We start from the raw sequence: 19,827 nt of genomic DNA on the forward strand, positions 1-19,827 counted from the left end.
CCTATGAATGACTAAATCTCTGTAGATCAGAAGGAAGTGGGCCCACCGAGGTGCTAGGTAATTAGTCTATGACTTACCAAAAGACAGGAGAATCGTATGGGTTCATGGAAAGAATTTAACTTGGCAAGCACGCTAGACCACCAGAAACTGTCTGGTTATTCCTCCTGAAAGCCAGTGATTATGCAAGGATGTGTTTACAAGGGAAAGGTAAGACCTGTAATTTCAGAACAATTAAAAGTAGTTACCCTTAATGGCAAGGGTACAGGAGTTGGAGAAGAGAAGAGGTTTAGATTGATTTAGATTTCCACGTCACTCACTGGGAAGCTTACTTAACCCCTGAGGGTAAAACGCTGATTACACCCACCCTTTAGAGGGTGATTGTGGTGAGATAAGGAAACTGACCACACAAGAGTGCTTCAGGAAGCTGTCTGTCTTCAGCCAGGAGAGAGCGCAGGGAAAGGGTGGTGGTACCTCACTGGGCACCTAGACATGACGGACTACAGAGATCACTTGCCTCAATTACCATTTTTAAAAACTGGGATCAGGACTCCACATTCAGATTCTCTTTTGTGTATGTGTAAGTGTTTTACTGAACATAGGAGGCTTGACTGGGATGTGGAACAAACAAATCCTTATAATTCCTTATAATTACATGAAGAAGAGGTGTCCAGTTGAGCTTGCCTCTCAGAGGTACCCACCTCATGGCCTAGGATAGCTATGACTACATCCCAACACAAAATTGGAAACTTATTTAACAGATTAAGAGATATTTGTGTGGGAGTTTGTGGGGTGAGGAAGTGTATGTATGTATGTATGATGTATGTATGTATGATGTATGTATGTATGTATGATGTATGTATGTATGTATGTATGTATGATGTAGCTATGTATGTGTGTTGTAACTCAATTCCTGTTCTTGTACATGAACTTTGTAGTTGGCAACTTTGTGTAACAATGTCATACAAAATAAATGTATGTATTCTCTTAACCCATAGAGTAAGGGCCCGATACTCTTGGTACATGACACTAATCAAGCCATACTAAACTCTTAGATTTCACAGTCAAGGGTAACCCTGAATTGAGGATGTTTAGGGACATTCAGGAGTTTGTGTTAGGGAAATCAGTTGATGATAGTGTTTTTTAGCATAGGTTGCATTACCCTTGAAGTTTAGGTATGTTATATATAATCTTGGGGAGGTTACCATGGAGATGACCCTTGTCAGATCAGATGCAGTATTTGGATGCACAGTAAGGAATGTTGGAGTATGCCTGATTGGCATTGGAAATATCATGTTTGCTAGGAAACAGGTTCTTCTGGGACTAAAGTAAGTTCTGCCATTGTGTCCACCATAGTACCTGGGCACGTCCATGGCAGAACTATGATAATCACTGGCTGGAGGATTCAGTGCATCACACACTCACTAGTCAAGAGCACTTTGGGGCAGAGAGTGCTTCCAAGTAGGAAAGTTATAAGGGCAGGACGTCCATGGGCCCAAATCTCAGGCTTTAGAGATGTTCTTCCCAGGACTTGAAAGGGGTGGCCTAGATTATCTACTTCCCAAACTTTGGAAGCCCTAGCCCACAGTCCTGACTTGGCTGGAGGGTCTGGGTTCCAGGTTCTGAAAACACTCATTTGAGTATCCCCTGCCCTGGTCTGTCTTTCTGAAACAAAGCTTAAGACATGCTAGAAGAAAAGAAAGTAGAGGTAGCAATTTCATAAGCAATTTAAGATGGGGCATAAAAGATGTGAGGCATCTGTGTGCCACTCAGGGAAACATCCAGCAGTCTCTAGGTAATGAGGCCTCCACAGTTCTCAGCTTGAAGCAGCCACTCACATTAAACTCCCAGAGAGCCTGTACACTCAAAGATGGTCACTAGGGGACAACAGTGGCAGGACCCACTTTCATGGAACACTTTTGTCATAGGAACTTGGTCACCTTTGCTACTGCCCACTGGCTAGTAACATAGCCTTCTAGAGCTTATTCCTTTCTTTATATCTGCATATCCTTTCTGGACGCCACTGTGTGAGGATTTTTAAATTGTGTGATGCTGGCTTGAAATGACAAGTGTGCATGTTTATTGTCTCAGGAATCCATTAAGCCTGAATAGTTCTTACCCTACCCTTGATAGCTTGTTTTGTGACCATAACAATAGATAGATAGATAGATAGATAGATAGATAGATAGATAGATAGATAGATAGATAAGAGAGATGAAAGATGGATTGGTAGAATAATATGTGATAGAAAACTAGATGATAAATAGATAAATAGAAAGATTGATAGATGCTATCTAGATATAGATAAATGAAAGATAAGTGGAGACAGATAGGAAGGTAGAAATGGGTAGATGATAGGAATATAAGGAGAGTTGGATGGACAGATGATGCATAATAGTCAGGTAGATAAATAATAGGTAGATAGATGTAAATAGATGCTAACAAGATAGACAGAAGTTAGATGGATGATTGGACACTGGACACCAAGTTAAATTTCCCACTGTTGTCTAAGTATATTACATTGACTAAAATCACAATAATGGACATTTTATGCAATTTATTGCTTGAAAGCTGAGTTCTTTGCATGTTATTTACAATGCAATTGCATATCTATCAGTATTTTTTGCTCCATTGAGGCACATAACTATTTTTACTGAGATACATACTCAGTAGAATCTGTAAGATTTATTACTGAGATTTTATATATCCATGTATGACCCAGAGTGAAAAGAAACAACTCAGGAAGTACACTGAAACATTATGAACAATGCATGGTTTTGCAAGGAGAAAACTCATTTTTTGCTACCAATCATCACCACCCCCAAAACTAGTAAAATTAGTGCCTGAGTCCTGCTCAAGTCTAGAACATTAGAACTCTCATAATCTTGATTTGGAAATGAGATTGAATTTTTAAAAATCTCAGGAAAATCAGGCCAGTGACAATGCCCCATTAGTTACCTTGAATCCCTTTATAAGTGGGCATTACCACTTAAAGTTTTCTGTTCCTCAGGCTTGCTTAGGCATGTTAATGTGTTGGATGTTAATAAAACTTGGAATTCTATTCTATTATTCAGGGTTCTCTAGAGGAACAAAACTGGTAGAATGAATCCATATTCTAGAAAGGGCTTTATGAGAGAATAGGCTATATATAGGCTATGGACTGGTAAATATTCCGTCTGTAAGGTTGGATGTCTCAGCTGGTTTTCAGTCTACATCAGAATCGCAGAGAAGTAGGTTCTAATACCAGCAAGGAATGCCTCGGCAGCAGGATGGATGGACGGAATGCCTCGGCAGCAGGATGGATGGACGGACTTGTCAGCAAGAGTGGGGCTAAGCAGACAAAAAGCAGACGCTTACTCTTCCGTGTCCTTTTATGCTGACTGCCACCAGGTCTGGCTCAGAATTACAGTGGTTCTTTTGGCTGAAGATGACCTGGATCTAGGGTGCATTATCGTCCCACCTCAAACAAACCATGAGAACTCCTTGCAGGTGTGCCTAGATGCTTACATTTTAGTTAATTCCAGATGTGATGCAGTTGTAATCCAGATGTTAATTCCAGTCAAGTTGACAGCCAAGACTAGCCATCACAGTTGTAATTGATCTAGGAAGGAAACACTGAAGAAAAGCTTTATAAAATTAATTTAATAGAAGGATATTAAGGTGAATCCATCTCCAGTTCTGTGATCGTGTCATTTAAAGCAACATTCTAGAAATGGAGAACACAACACTAATTTTCATAAAATTGCAATTTAGACTGTGCAAAACAAAACAAGAAAACTGGAACTGCTTACAAATATCCTCAAGGCTACAAGATGGGACTGTGTAATGATACCAGGCTTTTAAAAATGCCTCAAATTGGAAAATGTGCCTTTTGAGCAGAGAAGTTCCAAATATTTTCTTTCTGAAAGACAACAGAATTAAAGGAATATTTGAACCATTCATTTCAAGTATTGAAAGGAAACAAACTACCACCACAATGCAAGTAATCTGGGGCTGTGGGCCCTCGGAGAGGCAGAATACACTCTCATTCCCTCCATGCAATGCTCTCTCCATCTCATGGGTATTCACAGAAATGGTAGCAGGAGCCTGTTGGGTAGTGGTTAGACCAAGCAAGTTGAGTGAGTCTACATGAAGGGCTAAAGGTAACTCAGGACAGTCAATCCTTATGCTTAGACTAAATGTTTACTTAGGATGCGGACTGCAGAGAACTCCTTAGCAGGAAGACCTTGGAGGATCCTTGGGGCCAGATTTTAGAGGGACTTCCTTTGGATATATTGACATAAACACCAAGGGACCTTGTGTACCATTAGCATGAACTGTGTTTTCCGACTTGAGATAGTGTCGCTGTTTGCTGTAGGCCTGCCTGCTTCCCAGAATAATGTCCAGAAACCTTGGATGCTCAGAATGACCCGGCTTATACAGTTGTCCCTGCAAAGGTTTTTCTTTCTTCCTGGAAGAGGATAAGCCCAGTAATAACATCCCTTTAGGCAGTGAGAAGTGATACTAAGGCACATGGTATGTGAGGCTTTGTGGTATATATAATCAGAAAGTTAGCACTAGATCCACCCTCCTAGGCAGTAACATGTTAGCTACAGGTACCATGCTGTTATAGTATGTCTCTCACTTACCTGTATAGCTGTCACTGTTCACACATTTAACAGTAATTTACCATCTTTTCTTTCCACAATCTCCTTTTAACTCCTGTTCTATATTCTTCATTTACATCTTTGACATTTTAGATGTCTCCTATAAGAAGGATTATACAGGCTTGGGGATATAGCTCAGTGATAAAAATGCTTACCAACTATATAAAGAGGCCCTAGGCTCAATCTCCAGTACTATACAACAGGTAGGTAGGTAGGTAGGTAGGTAGGTTGGTAGGTAGGTAGGTAGGTAGGTAGATTTATAGACAAGGATTATTTTCTTGTTTTTAAATGTTTCCCCATTACATTTTCATATGGCATTCTCTTCATTCACTCCTCTGTTGATGAACATATGACTTGTGCACACATGTTGACTGTTGTCAGCAGTGCTAGGAGGAGCATGAGCATGCAGGTATATTTTTAAGATCCTGAATTTAACATTTTTGAGTATATGACCCCAGGAGTACCACGACTCAGAATACAACACTGATTAAGCTATTTTAAAACCATGGAATGTTCTATGTATGTCCCATGTGTGCTGTATAAAATGTTAAGTTTGGGAGGAAGGACAGTGGTAGTGGCACTTCTTCCTGTCCTTATGAAGGGACAATCCTAGTGATTCTGTGTGTGTTCTTCTGGGACCAGTGTACATGTATACAATGACAATGACATTCTGGATCATTTACACAGATATTCACGTGGCATCCAACCTTTCTCTTGTCTTGTCTTGCCCTGCCATGCTCTTGATGAACCTGTCATGGTGCACCTTCCTAGCAGTACTTGGGGCTGAAACATTCTTTTTTTTTTTTTTTTTTTGGTTTTTTCGAGACAGGGTTTCTCTGTATAGCCCTGGCTGTCCTGGAGCTCACTTTGTAGACCAGGCTGGCCTTGAACTCAGAAATCCGCCTGCCTCTGCCTCCCAAGTGCTGGGATTAAAGGCGTGCGCCACCACGCCCGGCTGAAACATTCTTTTTAACAGGTCACCATACTGTTTTTCTCTGCATGCGGTTTCCCACCAGCCCACCCAGTCTTTTATTAATACATATGATGTAGTGGGGGTGCTTCTTAGAACATGTCATTTTATACATGTGTGATTATCTGAAGGAGATCCTAATATAATTCCTAAAAATGGACTTAGTATATCAAAATAGCGATACAGTCTCAACACTTCAGAAGGTAGAGAGGCAGGGGGATTTTGAATTAAAGATCATCCTTAGCTACATAGTAAATTTGAGGCCATCTTGGGGTATGCGAGATCCTGTCTCAAAAAAAGATTATACTTTTTAAATGTTGATGATTTTTTGTTAAAGTATGATCCATAAAGACCATCAATTTTGATTTCCAATATACTGGTGAAAGTCTAGTTTCTCATATCTTTGTCAAGAGGTAGTAAATCTCTGCTTGTGTAGTGGTGCATCAGCTAATTTGTGACTTGCATTTCTCTTATTTGCATTGTGTTGAATGTTTTCTGTTTTCTTTTCTACTCTTGGCCCATCATCACTGGGCTCTTCTCATTTCACATTGCAAAGCACTTCCTAAGCCACAACGGATTCTTTAAATTCTATTTATGAAGTTTTTGATGTTGCATTAGATTAAGGACATATTTACTATGACTCACAGTTGAAGAAGGCAGTCTATCATTTTGGGAAAGACATGGCAGCATGTGCAAGCAGCACTTATCCATGTTTCATCTGTAGTTAAAAAGTAGAGACTAGTGCATGTGGCTAACCTGCTTACATTCTCCTTTTCACTTAGTCTAGGACCCCACCCACGAGATGGTGCCTTCTGTACTTAGGGTGGCTTTCCTCATCTTTATTAACCTAATGTAGAAACTTTATCACAGGCAGGGCCATAGGTTTATCTCATAGACCAGTGTTGGATTCTGTCAATTAGGCAGATCTCAACTCTACCTGGTAAATGTGCTAGACCTTGATCCTTTCCATGTTCTGGATTTTGTGTTTCCTTCTAGTGTTAGTTTTTCTAAAGTTTTCATACCTGTGTATTTTTTATGCCTGAAAATTAATTTGGTGGAGGAAGGGTCCCAGCCTCAGTTTTCCCTTCGTTTCATTACTGGATATTTCTCATGCCAACAGGAAGGAGGGCAGGGTTGTTGATGTGTTGATGTGTACAGACCAGTTCTTGGGGAGCAGCTCCCATCTCTTCTCATAGCCCCTCTCTTTGGATCAACAGCTCTAGGTCAGCTGGAGTCCCCTTCCTCCCAGTGTTTGTAACTAGCATGTGACTATAGCGTTGCTCTTATCCTGTGCTGTTGTGGAAATCTGAGTGACAATCCGCAATGCTGAAATAAAGGACACAGTAATTAATACTTGGTGCTATGGGCACCAGGCTGCTGCCCTAAAGCAGTGGCTTCTGCTTCCAGCTGAAGCCCCTCACTGATTTCTCATTTCCTTTGACCCCGCCCCCCTTGAAAACCCATCTGCTCCATTTGTGTGGCGACTCCTCTGTCCTGAGTGGCCAGTCATCTGCACTTTCATGTATCTCCTTCCTGTATTGGTTGCTGCTGCTTTCCCCGTGCCCACCCAGTAGCCACACCTTTGACTTCTACCCTGTGTGTAGCTTGCTGGCACTGGTGCCTTCCCCACCCTAATTGCTTTCTGCATATGGACCATTTGTTCTGCATGAGCCCCGCACTTGTGTCTTCCCTTCCCTGTCTGCTTTGGCTTAATTCTTGTGCTGACCTTGCTAGAATCTACAAGGGCCTCAATGTTCTCCTGGTCTGGGGTTTCAAGTCCCTGTCCTATACAGAGATGTGATCGCTGGGCTTTTTTGGATCCCAAATACTTGCTGGCTGTATTCTATCACTTGATCTGCTTAGAATTATGTTGTTGTTGTTGCTTTTAATTGTGTCAGTGAGCTGAGATTTCTACTGTCCAATGGAGCATTTAAAAATGTAAATTGGCTGATCAACCTAGATAAAAAAAAAAAAAACAAAAACAAAACATTGTTGAGAAAAAAGTTCAAATAGCATGGGATGCAGAGGAAAGGGCATCCTGTTTCTTTGTGATGACACCCTGGCAAAAAGAAGCTCCACTTGTAGAAGATGTCTACAATTCGTACTGTGGGATTCTGCTTGCGTGCCACCAGGTCTTGATAGCAATCTCATTACAAGAAATAAGAGGTTTGGGAAAGCAAAATGTGGTCCTAATTAATCCATTGCATTCCATCCAAAGTGCAGACGAGTAGGAATGCATTGGTGGAGTAAGTTTATGTAGCGTCTGGTGACACCACATAGTGATTTTGTCCACTATGGACCCTAGGCTCTGCATCAGACCTGACCTACCCAAGAACTCCTGCCTTCAACACATGCTAGAGGTTTTTTTTTTTTTTTTGCCACCACATATGTGTCAGATATCTGACTCCTCACTAGTACCATTAGAGTTTAAGAATAAGATCAAGCCTGGAGTTGGACACTGCCATAGGCTATGTGCCATTTCCTTTCTGAAATTCAGCTCTGTGAACCTTGACTGCTTCCTTGCTTATAGTGGCAGGCTCCATGTGATTAAGCTTGCAAGTGGCAGCTTTCATATCTGGGCTCTGCATGGACCTTCATCAGCCTTGTTGACACCGACTGCACATTCTATCTGTACTTCAGCCCCAAGGAAGTTATCCAATGAACATACCAGGATATCCAGAGGCTCCCCTTTCAGACTCAGTGTATGTTCTCTCTGGTCACCTTGTTTGATTTCTCTTCATATGCTAAGACCAAAGAAAATGGCATTTGTTCCATATAATGTCCCAGACTTGTTCACACTGAATGCATTGTGGATATACACGCCCGGGCTTTGCTCCAGTTTTCAGCACTTGTACATTCATCATGAGGCTTCTAAACTGGTGCTCCCTTACCTCCTGTGGTCTCAGACCTCGAACCTGCAAAACCGTTCAGTGAAGATGTCTCATCTTCATCAACTGGTCACTTTGTTAAAGGACTTGGAGCATATAGTAAGCAGGACTGCAGCCTGGAGAACCCATGACTTATGACTTTTTAAGATAGTTTTAGTGTATATTTGATGGGAGTGTTTCATGCTGGTCCGTGTTCTTAGTCTTCTGCCTTCGGGGCTCTACACTCCAGCAATGCTCATTTATGCCTCTTGCATGTCCTTCCTGCTAGGTGAGCTTTAGCCAGAAGATCTGCTTTCCCAGTCTCCACAGTCCAACAACCAGCTCACTCACCCTCTTCCCACACCTTTGCCAAAGCTTGTAACCTCTGCTTCCTGTTTTCTTCCTTTGGACAGTGGAATATGCATACTTATTCTCTCTCATTTACATAGAGGATGTGGCCAGTAACCTTAAGTATCCTTATTATAATTCTGTTTGCAAATGAGAGCAGGTTTTGCATAATATTGAAGCTTAAGTCAGGTCTACAAAATGGAGAGTCAAGTATCATTTGAAAATGCAGATGGGATCAGGTCCCCACAGAACTGAGAGGTACCTACTAAGAGCTTGCGGTAAGCCTTGTGTGGTACTACCCCTATTGGCATGCTCTCGGAGCGGGAGAAATAGTTTTCAGTTGTCCCTGTTCTCCACTGGCATTATACGAAGACTACAAATCATAAAGGAGGTTGAGTACCATCACCCACTTAGAAAACGCACTCCAATTCTTTAGTTCTTGTTCACTTCCCCCTTTCCCCACCATTTCCTTCAGGCCTAGCAACTAGGAGTAAATAAGTATTGCCTTCTAACGGAGGCCCTCATGCCTCAGGCTTGATTTTGGACAGGCCGTGTGCAGGTGACACTGGTCCTACAAACTAGTAGTTTGTATATATTTGCAAACCATGCTTTGCATAGAGCAGCTACTTACTGAGTGTGTGCACTGTGCTTGGACATGTTACTCCAGCACTGCTGGAATCATACCCAGTCCTTAACTTCCTAGGAACCACATATTTATGGCAGAAAAAGGAGCAAACAAAAACAGAGTTTCCATTGTCGTGACGACCTTGAAGAAAGTGAGCTTTCATACAAAGAGTTAAGAAAAGACAAGTCATCCAGGGGTGGGAGTGGGGGGAGAGGATAGGCCATGCCAGAAGGAAGCGCCTTCTTTCAGTGGGACACCCCTTCAAGGAGTATGTGAAGCTGGGCTGCTAGCATAAGACATGCTGCAGTTTTCCGTGAGATTTACTTGTTGAAGGTTGTGGGTAGAGACAGACAGTCAAGAGGAGCTAAGGAGACAGAATCAGTGTGCCTTTCTTTAAGATGATGTGGGGTAAGTCTAGTGTATAGAGATGAGGCAAGTATGCAAACAGGGAAAGCATTGGCCCCAAGTGGGAGACAGAGATGGGCAGGATGGATGTCAGCCTGTCAGCCTGTCAGCCAGACCTGCCAGACAGCTGGTGGCAGTCAGTGCTTCTGGAAGCTGCCAGGAGAATGAGGAGACGTGAAGCCGTGGGGACCTGGAGCCGTGACAAGAGAGGACTGGCCTCCTTTGTGCTGGAGAACTCATGGTCTTGGACACAAGGCTGGAAATTCAGAGGGAAGGAGAGAACAGACAAGACTCACTCAGTGCCAAGGTCATGGCCGGCAATCACGGCCAGGAGATGGCTGATGCCTGAGGACAGCCAGAGCCTGAAGGAATGGCTCTGTGCCTGCTCATGAGCCAGTCAGGTAATGTGAGACTCTCTGGGGGACCAACCTCCCTAGGTCCCTGTGTGGACCCTGTGACTCCCTCCCATGGCCTAGAAGCTCAGAGCTGTGCAGAGACAAAGTATACAAGCTCTGAACATGAGAAAACAAAGGGAGCTTGCAGGCTATAGACCTCTGGACAGCAGGTGTCCCCAGGGTTGCTACATGGTGACAGAGGACAGTAGCACATTCTTGGAGTTAGTTCTGGGACCTGTTTATTTTTGTTTTACATTTCCTAGTATAGGTACTATGACTTGAAAGTTGAGTGTCCACCAAAGGACCAAGTGTTAACGGTAGGTACTCTCTCTCAGTAGGTTGTTGAGTCTTTAGGAGGTTGGGCTGAGAGAAAGGCCTTGAGGTCCTTGGGGACATGTCTTCTAGAAGGATTGTATCCCTGCCTCCTTTCTTTCTCTCTTCCTGGACGTGTAAAGTGAGCAGTTTGGGCCTGCCACCTGATCTTTCCGTTATGTGCCATGTCCCTAAATAGTGGCACTTGAAGGCTCAGTGCTACAGCTGTGGGCTAGGACAGTTTCTTCACTGGAAGCTAATTTCCTCAGCTGCGTCATTCTTTAGTCCTTAGGTCATGTGACAGTTTCACAGTGGGGGTGGGAGCTAGACATGTTCAACATAAGTATCTTTGTTCTATTACTTCATGAGTATTAAATCTTTCTATTGTATTTTCTACATGAATTAAGTGGTAATTACAGTAAAAAAAACCTTTGCTTGGCTTTTTGTTAATATTTAGTCAGAGATTACATTTTTATGTGGGAAATGTTTGCTTCTTTTACCAATAATATTTTGTTTTATTATTTTATTTTATTTATTTTACTAACCAACTGGTATTTTCTCAGCCATTTTCACAGTAAAATTTCCAAATAAAAATTCCATAGGAAATCTGACATGCATGTCCCAGCAAAGCCATTCCCACCACTGAGGTAACACACATGGTCACATCTATCATTTTCAGTAATGTTCTTATGTCTCTCTATAGCTACTGGTATCTTTCCCCATCCCTAGGTAACCACCATCATTATGGATTCATTCACGTGTTTAAATGAGTCTCTGTTAACATGATGCCATAGTCCCCTGGGAGACTGAGTGATTTTTGTTTAGCAGAATTGCCTTGACAGTCATGCACCTGACCAACACATTCCCTTTCATTGCTGGTGGGATTCCATCAAGACTTGCTGACTTCCCTGTTGGTGGACATTTGGGTTGTCAGTGAGCATCTCTGCATGTGCTTTCATTTCTCTCAGGTAAATGACTGAGGTTGGAATGACTGATCCATACAGTAGGGCATGCATAGTGTTTTAAGAAATCACCAAATTGTTCCCAAAATGATTGCACACTGGTGTAGTTCCAGCTTCACAGAATGTGATGAAATGGATTTCTTCAGCTCTCTAGAGCTGCTCTTTGGACCCAGAACCACTTCTTCCTTAAATAGTCTTTAGAATTTGCTGGTGAAGACAACTTGGATGGGGACTTTTCTTCTGGGAAGGCCTGTACCCATGCATTTGGTTTCTTTAACAGAGGTCACCCAATATGAACCATAAGGCCCTCCTTTTCTTCTTCATTGTGTTACAGTGGTTTTTGTCTTTGAGGGGCCTTTTCTACTTAGTGTAATGTATCAACTCAATTGCTCACAATTGTCTATAGTTGCCTCCTGTTCTTTCAATGTCTGTACCTGTTGCAGTGATGTCATCTCTCTGTGCTTGGTACAGTGATTTATGTCCTTTGTTGTTATTATTCTGGGCTTATATGGTTTTTTGTTTGTTTTCTTATTTAATAATTTAATTTAATTTAATTTTAGAACTACATTTAGTAGTGTTTAAAGATTTTTGGAGAACATGATTTTAATATTTTCAACTGTTAATATTCAACAAACATAATAATTGTTTTAAGATATAGTTCGTTGTTATGTCTCCCTTTTCAATTCTGATTTTATTAATTTGGATACTGTCTCTGTGCCCTCTGGTTAGTCTGGCTAAGGGTTTATCTATCTTGTGGATTTTCTCAAAGAACCAGCTCCTGGTTTTGTTGATTCTTTGTATAGTTCTTTTTGTTTCTATTTGGTTGATTTCAGTCCTGAGTTTGATTATTTCCTGCCATCTACTCCTCTTGGGTGTATTTGCTTCTTTTTGCTCTAAAGCTTTCAGGTGTCCTGTCAAGCTGCTAGTGTAAGCTCTCTTCAGTTTGTTTTTGGAGGCACTTAGAGTTATGGGTTTTCCTCTTACCACTGCTTTCATTGTATCCCATAAGTTTTGGTATGATGTCTTCATAAGTTCTAAAAAACCTTCAATTTCTTTCTTTATTTCTTCCTTGACCAAGTTATCATTGAATAGAGAGTTGTTCAGCTTCCATGTGTGTGTGTGCTTTCCATTGTTTTTGTTGGTATTTAAGACCAGCCTTAGTCTGTGGTAATCAGATAGGATGCATGGGATTATTTCAATCTTCTTGTATCTGTTGAGACCTTATTTGTGACCAGTTATATGGTCAATTTTGGAGAATGTAGCATAAAGTACTGAGAAGAAGGTATACTCTTTTGCTTTAGGATGAAATGTTCTATAAATATGTTAGAACCATTTGGTTCATAACTTCTGTTAACTTCACTGTGTCTCTGTTTAGTTTCTGTTTCCATGATCTGTCCATTGCTGAGAGTGGGGTGTTGAAGTCTCCCAAGTCTCCCACTATTATTGTGTGGGTGTGATATGTGCTTTGAATTTTAGTAAGTTTCTTTTAAGTTTTAAGTTTCTTATGCATTTGGAGCATAGATATACAGAATTGAGAGTTCATCTTGGAGAGATTTTTCCTTTGACCAGGATGAACTGTCCTTCCTTATCTTTTTCTATAACTTTTGGTTGAAAGTCGATTTTTATTTAGAATGGCTACTCCAGCTTGTTTCTTGGTACCATTTGCTTGGAAATTTGTTCTCCAACCTTTTACTCTGAGTTAGTGTCTGTCTTTGTCACTGAGGTACGTTTCCTGTATGTAGCAAAATACTGGATCCTGTTTATGTATCCAGTCTCTTAGTCTATGTGTTTTTTGGGGAATTGAGTCCATTGTTGTTAAGAGATATTAAGGAAAAGTCATTGTTACTTCCTGTTATTTTTGCTGTTAGAGGTGAAATTATGTTTGTGTGGCTATCTTCTTTTGGGTTTGTTGAAAGAAGATTACTTTCTTTCTTTTTCTAGGGTGTAGTTTCCCTCCTTGTGTTGGAGTTTCCCCTGTATTTTCTTTTGTAGAGCTGGATTTATAGAAAGATATTGTGTAAATGTGTTTTTGTCATGGAATATCTTAGTTTCTTCATCTATTGGTAATTGAGATCTTTGCTGGGTGTAGTAGCCTGGGCTGGCATTTGTGTTCTCTTAGGGTCTGTATGACATCTGCCCAGGATCTTCTGGCTTTCATAGTCTCTGGTGAGAAGTCTGGTGTAATTCTGATAGGTCTGCCTTTATATGTTACTTGAATTTTATCCCTTATGGCTTTTAATAGTCTTTGTTTAGTGCATTTGGTGTTTTGATTATTATTTGATGGGAGGAATTTCTGGTCCAGTCTATTTGGAGTTCTGTTTGGAGGCTTCTTATATGTTCATGGGCATCTCTTTCTTTAGGTTAGGGAAGTTTTCTTCTATAATTTTGTTGAAAATATTTACTGACTCTTTAAGTAGGGACTCTTCACTCTCATCTATACCTATTATCCTTAGGTTTGGTCTTCTCATTGTGTCCTGGATTTCCTGGATGTTTTGGGTTAGGAGCTTTTTGCTTTTTGCATTTTCTTTGACTTCTGTGTCAATGTTTTCTATGGTATCTTCTTTCCCTGGGATTCTCTCTTCTATCTCTTGCATTCTGTTGGTGATGCTTGGATCATTGACTCCTGATCTCTTTCCTAGATTTTCTAACTCCAGGGTTGTCTCCCTTCATGATTTCTTTGTTTATATTTCCACTTCTAGATCTTGAATGGTTTTGTTCATTTCCTTTGCTTGTTTGATTGTGTTTTCCTGTAATTCTTTAAGGGATTTTTTGTTTCCTCTTTAAGGGCTTCTACCTGTTTACCCATGTTCTCCTGTATTTCTTTAAGGGAGTTGTTTATGTCCTTCTTAAAGTCCTCTATCATCGTCATGAGAAGTGATTTTAGATCTGAATCGTGCTTTTCTGGTATGATGATGTATCTAGGACTTGCTATGTGGGAGAATTGGGTTCTGCTGATGCCAAGTAACCTTGGTTTCTGTTGCTTATGTTCTTACGCTTGCCTTTCAGCATCTGATTATCACTAGTGCTACTTACCCTCACTATATCTTACTTGAGCCTGTCCTTCCTGTGACCCTGGTTGTCTCAGAACTCCTCAGAGTTCAGCTGTCTCTGTGATTCTGTGATCTTGTGATCCTGAGATGCTGGGTGTGTCAGAGCTCCTGGGAGTCAAGCTGCCTCTGGGACCCTGAGATTCTGGTGTGACCAAATTCCTGGGATCCTGGGATCCTGTAGTCCAAGGTCTGTGGTCCAAGGTCTGATCCTTTGTTCCTGGGTATATTAGAATACCTGAGAGTGGAGCTTCCTCTGGGTGTTTTGGGACTGGCTGTAGAGTTTGTGCCCAAGGTCTGCTCAGGGTACCAGACTGGAAGGGCCTTATATGTTTTATCAAGCTCAAAAAACATTTTTTCTTTCCTTAAAAATTTTAAATTGTTTCTTTGAAGTGAAATAGAATTACTCGACTTTCCCCCTCTCCTTTCCTCCCTACAGCCCCCATCCTCCTTTGAACCACTTCAATTATACCCAGCTCTCAGCCTCTTTTTCTTTTTATTATTATTGCTTACATGTATGCAATCTATAGATATATATGTCTGCAGGTGTGTATGCACAATTTCATAAAGATATAACCTGCTGAGCCCATTTTTGTTGTTCTGTGTGTTGGTTTCAAGGCTGACCACTCTGAATTTGGCAACCAGTAAGGGAGTTTATCCCTGGGAAATACTGACTCTCCATTTCCCAGTGGTCTGTAGTTGTCGTCTGTACTTGTCTGTCTAGAGATAGGGCCCCCAAAGCTTCCCCTTTCCATGTTAACATGTCTGTTTATATTGCCATTGTTCCCATCTTGCTTTCATGGCCATGTCTGGGAGACATTGTTTCACAGCTGACCTTCTCGTGTCCTTGTGCTTGCAGTATTTCCATCTCCCTTTTCAGAGATGTTCCCTGAGCCACAGATACAGAAGCTGTGAGGTCTGACGCAGATGCATCTACTGGGGCTGTGTATTATATGATCAATTGGTCTCTGAATTGGGTCCAGTTGTGGTTTTCTGTAATGATCTCCATTTGGTGTAAGATGATGAAGGGTGGTAGCTACACTCATTTACTAAGGAATTATGCAGGTCCAGCAAACGAGCAGTAGTAGATTTTTTTTTAAGGTGCCTGGCCTCCCTAGCCATGGGAAGCTGCTAGGTTTCCAGTACCTAACCTGAGTTTCCTCTTGCTAAGTGGACTTAAGTCAAACTAGACAGTGTTTTATTGCCACTAATATAATATGTGTGTATCAGTTACTGTACCATAATGTACCCAATGCTGGTCACTGTCATACTGTCATGATTGCTCCTGGTAGGATGGTGATTTTCACAACATTATTTCTCCCAATCCATGAGCAGGGATGTCTTTTCTTTTTTTCTTTTTTCTTTTTCTTTTTCTTTTTTTTTTTTTAGTGTCTATCTCTTTCTTCAGATATGTAAAGTTTTCATTGTAGAGGTCTTTCATCTCTCTGGTAAGGTTTAATTTAAGTATTTTACTGTCTTTGAGGCTATTGCAAATAGGAGTTTGTCCCTGATCTCTTTGTTAGTGTGCTTGTTGTATAGAAAGGCTATTGATTTTTTTTCCATTTTTTATTAGGTATTTAGCTCATTTACATTTCCAATGCTATACCAAAATTCCCCCATACCCACCCACCCCCACTCCCCTACCCACCCACTCCCCCCCTTTGGCCCTGGCGTTCCCCTGTACTGGGGCATATAAAGTTTGCGTGTCCAATGGGCCTCTCTTTCCAGTGATGGCCGACTAGGCCATCTTTTGATACATATGCAGCTAGAGTCAAGAGCTCCGGGGTACTGGTTAGTTCATAATGTTGTTCCACCTATAGGGTTGCAGATCCCTTTAGCTCCTTGGCTACTTTCTCTAGCTCCTCCATTGGGAGCCCTGTGATCCATCCATTAGCTGACTGTGAGCATCCACTTCTGTGTTTGCTAGGCCCCGGCATAGTCTCACAAGAGACAGCTACATCTGGGTCCTTTCGATAAAATCTTGCTAGTGTATGCAATGGTGTCAGCGTTTGGATGCTGATTATGGGGTGGATCCCTGGATATGGCAGTCTCTACATGGTCCATCCTTTCATCTCAGCTCCAAACTTTGTCTCTGTAACTCCTTCCATGGGTGTTTTGTTCCCACTTCTAAGGAGGGGCATAGTGTCCCCACTTCAGTCTTCATTCTTCTTGAGTTTCATGTGTTTAGGAAATTGTATCTTATATCTTGGGTATCCTAGGTTTGGGGCTAATATCCACTTATCAGTGAGTACATATTGTGTGAGTTCCTTTGTGAATGTGTTACCTCACTCAGGATGATGCCCTCCAGGTCCATCCATTTGGCTAGGAATTTCATAAATTCATTCTTTTTAATAGCTGAGTAGTACTCCATTGTGTAGATGTACCACATTTTCTGTATCCATTCCTCTGTTGAGGGGCATCTGGGTTCTTTCCAGCTTCTGGCTATTATAAATAAGGTTGCTATGAACATAGTGGAGCATGTGTCCTTCTTACCAGTTGGGGCATCTTCTGGATATATGCCCAGGAGAGGTATTGCAGGATCCTCCGGTAGTACTATGTCCAATTTTCTGAGGAACCGCCAGACTGATTTCCAGAGTGGTTGTACAAGCCTGCAATCCCACCAACAATGGAGGAGTGTTCCTCTTTCTCCACATCCACGCCAGCATCTGCTGTCACCTGAATTTTTGAACTTAGCCATTCTGACTGGTGTGAGGTGGAATCTCAGGGTTGTTTTGATTTGCATTTCCCTGATGATTAAGGATGTTGAACATTTTTTCAGGTGCTTCTCTGCCATTCGGTATTCCTCAGGTGAGAATTCTTTGTTCAGTTCTGAGCCCCATTTTTTAATGGGGTTATTTGATTTTCTGAAGTCCACCTTCTTGAGTTCTTTATATATGTTGGATATTAGTCCCCTATCTGATTTAGGATAGGTAAAGATCCTTTCCCAATCTGTTGGTGGTCTTTTTGTCTTATTGACGGTGTCTTTTGCCTTGCAGAAACTTTGGAGTTTCATTAGGTCCCATTTGTCAATTCTCGATCTTACAGCACAAGCCATTGCTGTTCTGTTCAGGAATTTTTCCCCTGTGCCCATATCTTCAAGGCTTTTCCCCACTTTCTCCTCTATAAGTTTCAGTGTCTCTGGTTTTATGTGAAGTTCCTTGATCCACTTAGATTTGACCTTAGTACAAGGAGATAAGTATGGATCGATTCGCATTCTTCTACACGATAACAACCAGTTGTGCCAGCACCAATTGTTGAAAATGCCGTCTTTCTTCCACTGGATGGTTTTAGCTCCCTTGTCGAAGATCAAGTGACCATAGGTGTGTGGGTTCATTTCTGGGTCTTCAATTCTATTCCATTGGTCTACTTGTCTGTCACTATACCAGTACCATGCAGTTTTTATCACAATTGCTCTGTAGTAAAGCTTTAAGTCAGGCATGGTGATTCCACCAGAGGTTCTTTTATCCTTGAGAAGAGTTTTTGCTATCCTAGGTTTTTTGTTATTCCAGATGAATTTGCAAATTGCTCCTTCTAATTTGTTGAAGAATTGAGTTGGAATTTTGATGGGGATTGCATTGAATCTGTAGATTGCTTTTGGCAAGATAGCCATTTTTACAATGTTGATCCTGCCAATCCATGAGCATGGGAGATCTTTCCATCTTCTGAGATCTTCTTTAATTTCTTTCTTCAGAGAAGGCTATTGATTTTTAAGGTTGATTTTGCACCCTGCCCCTTTGTTGAGATTGTTGATCATCTTTAGAAGTTTTCTTCTAAACAACTTTTGGATTCTCTTGTGTATAATATTACCTGCAAATGGGATAATTTGACTTCCTGTCCTGTTTGTATCTCTTTAATTTCCTTTTCTTGCCTTATTGCTCCAGCTAGTGCTTTTAACACTATTTTGAAAAAGGAATCAGGGTAGTGGGCACCTCTGTCTCATTACTAATTTTATTAGGATTGCTGCCGTGACAATTTTGGCATTTTGGTTTCTTTTACAAAAAACCCACAGAAATATTATCAGACTATGTTTTCATTTTAATCCCAGGTGTGGAATATGAGGCTGCTTCAGATTGCCCACAGCAGCTAACTATGTTTTACGTTGTGCTCTAGCAGGGGGTGAGCGTGCCAGCAGCAGATAGACTCTGTGATTGTGCCACATTTGGAATTCTGGAAATTTTTCAGAGCATATGTAAATGCTAGGGTCCAAGAGAGGTGGAATGCGTTGTTGGTGAGTAGCAGTTGATCATGGTTTGTTACGTAGTAATGCACAAATAAGAAAAAAATAAGAAGAAATTAGATATCTTAACTGGAAAGATGAAGCTTGCCCCAAGGAACTAAACAGCCCTAACAAGGAGGATGCAGTCTGATGGTGACCTCACCCCCTTTCTCCTCTAGGTTTTTTCCCCTATCTTGTCTTAGGGAGTTGAAAAGGTGGAGAAGGGTAGAGAAAGGTGGAAGAAAGAAGAACCTACAAAATAGCAAAAGAGTTACAGTTACAGATTGCTTTGAGTTTTTCTTCATTTAGGATAACGTTAGCTGTGGGTTTGCCATGTATACAGCTTATTAAGTTGGTATATGTTCCCTTCAGTCCAACTCTTTCTTAGACTTTATCATAAAGCGTGTTGCTTTTTGTAAATATTAAAATGATCATTTGATTTTTATCTTTAAGTTCATTTAAAAGATTTATCTTATTTATTTACTTATGAACATTGAACCCTTTCATTTATAGGATAAAGACAACTTGCCTGTGAATGATTCTTGATAGGTGCTTGTACCAGTTTTGCTAATATTTTCTTGATGCTTTTTTGCATCTATGCCATCAAGAATATCTCCAGTTTTAGCTTTCCATTCATTTTCTCTCTTTTCTTTCTTTCCCTTAATTTCTAGTCTATTTGTCTTTCTTTTGATTAATTTATATGAAATGTGCTCTCTTTTTCCCCCTTAAGTTAGGGAATAAGGATGCTGTTTTAGCTATAGTCTTCAAGTTTTTTGCTTATATTTATCTTTGATTTGTTCAAAGTGCTTCTAAATTTCTTTTCTATTTTTCTCATTACCTACATCTTATTTTTAAAGTGTTTATTTTACTTATGAATATTTATAGGTTTATAAATATTCATTCTGTTATAATATTGAAGTTAATGTAATTCTGGTCAAATAACTTACTTTTATCTTCTTTAATTCTTTTAAACTTGCTGAATTTCACCTCATAGCTCAGGCTATCTTCTCTCATAGAAAATTTTCTGTGATCACCTG

General features: G+C 40.8%; 1 protein-coding gene across 6 annotated transcripts in view; it reads left to right on the top strand.

The window, feature by feature from the left end:
- The window catches only part of Fhod3 (formin homology 2 domain containing 3), a 425,120-nt gene that overhangs the window by 320,694 nt on the left and 84,599 nt on the right, over positions 1-19,827 (top strand). The window lies entirely within an intron of this gene.

The sequence above is a fragment of the Mus musculus genome, chromosome 18 (assembly GCF_000001635.26).
Source record: "Mus musculus strain C57BL/6J chromosome 18, GRCm38.p6 C57BL/6J".
NCBI lineage: Eukaryota > Metazoa > Chordata > Mammalia > Rodentia > Muridae > Mus > Mus musculus.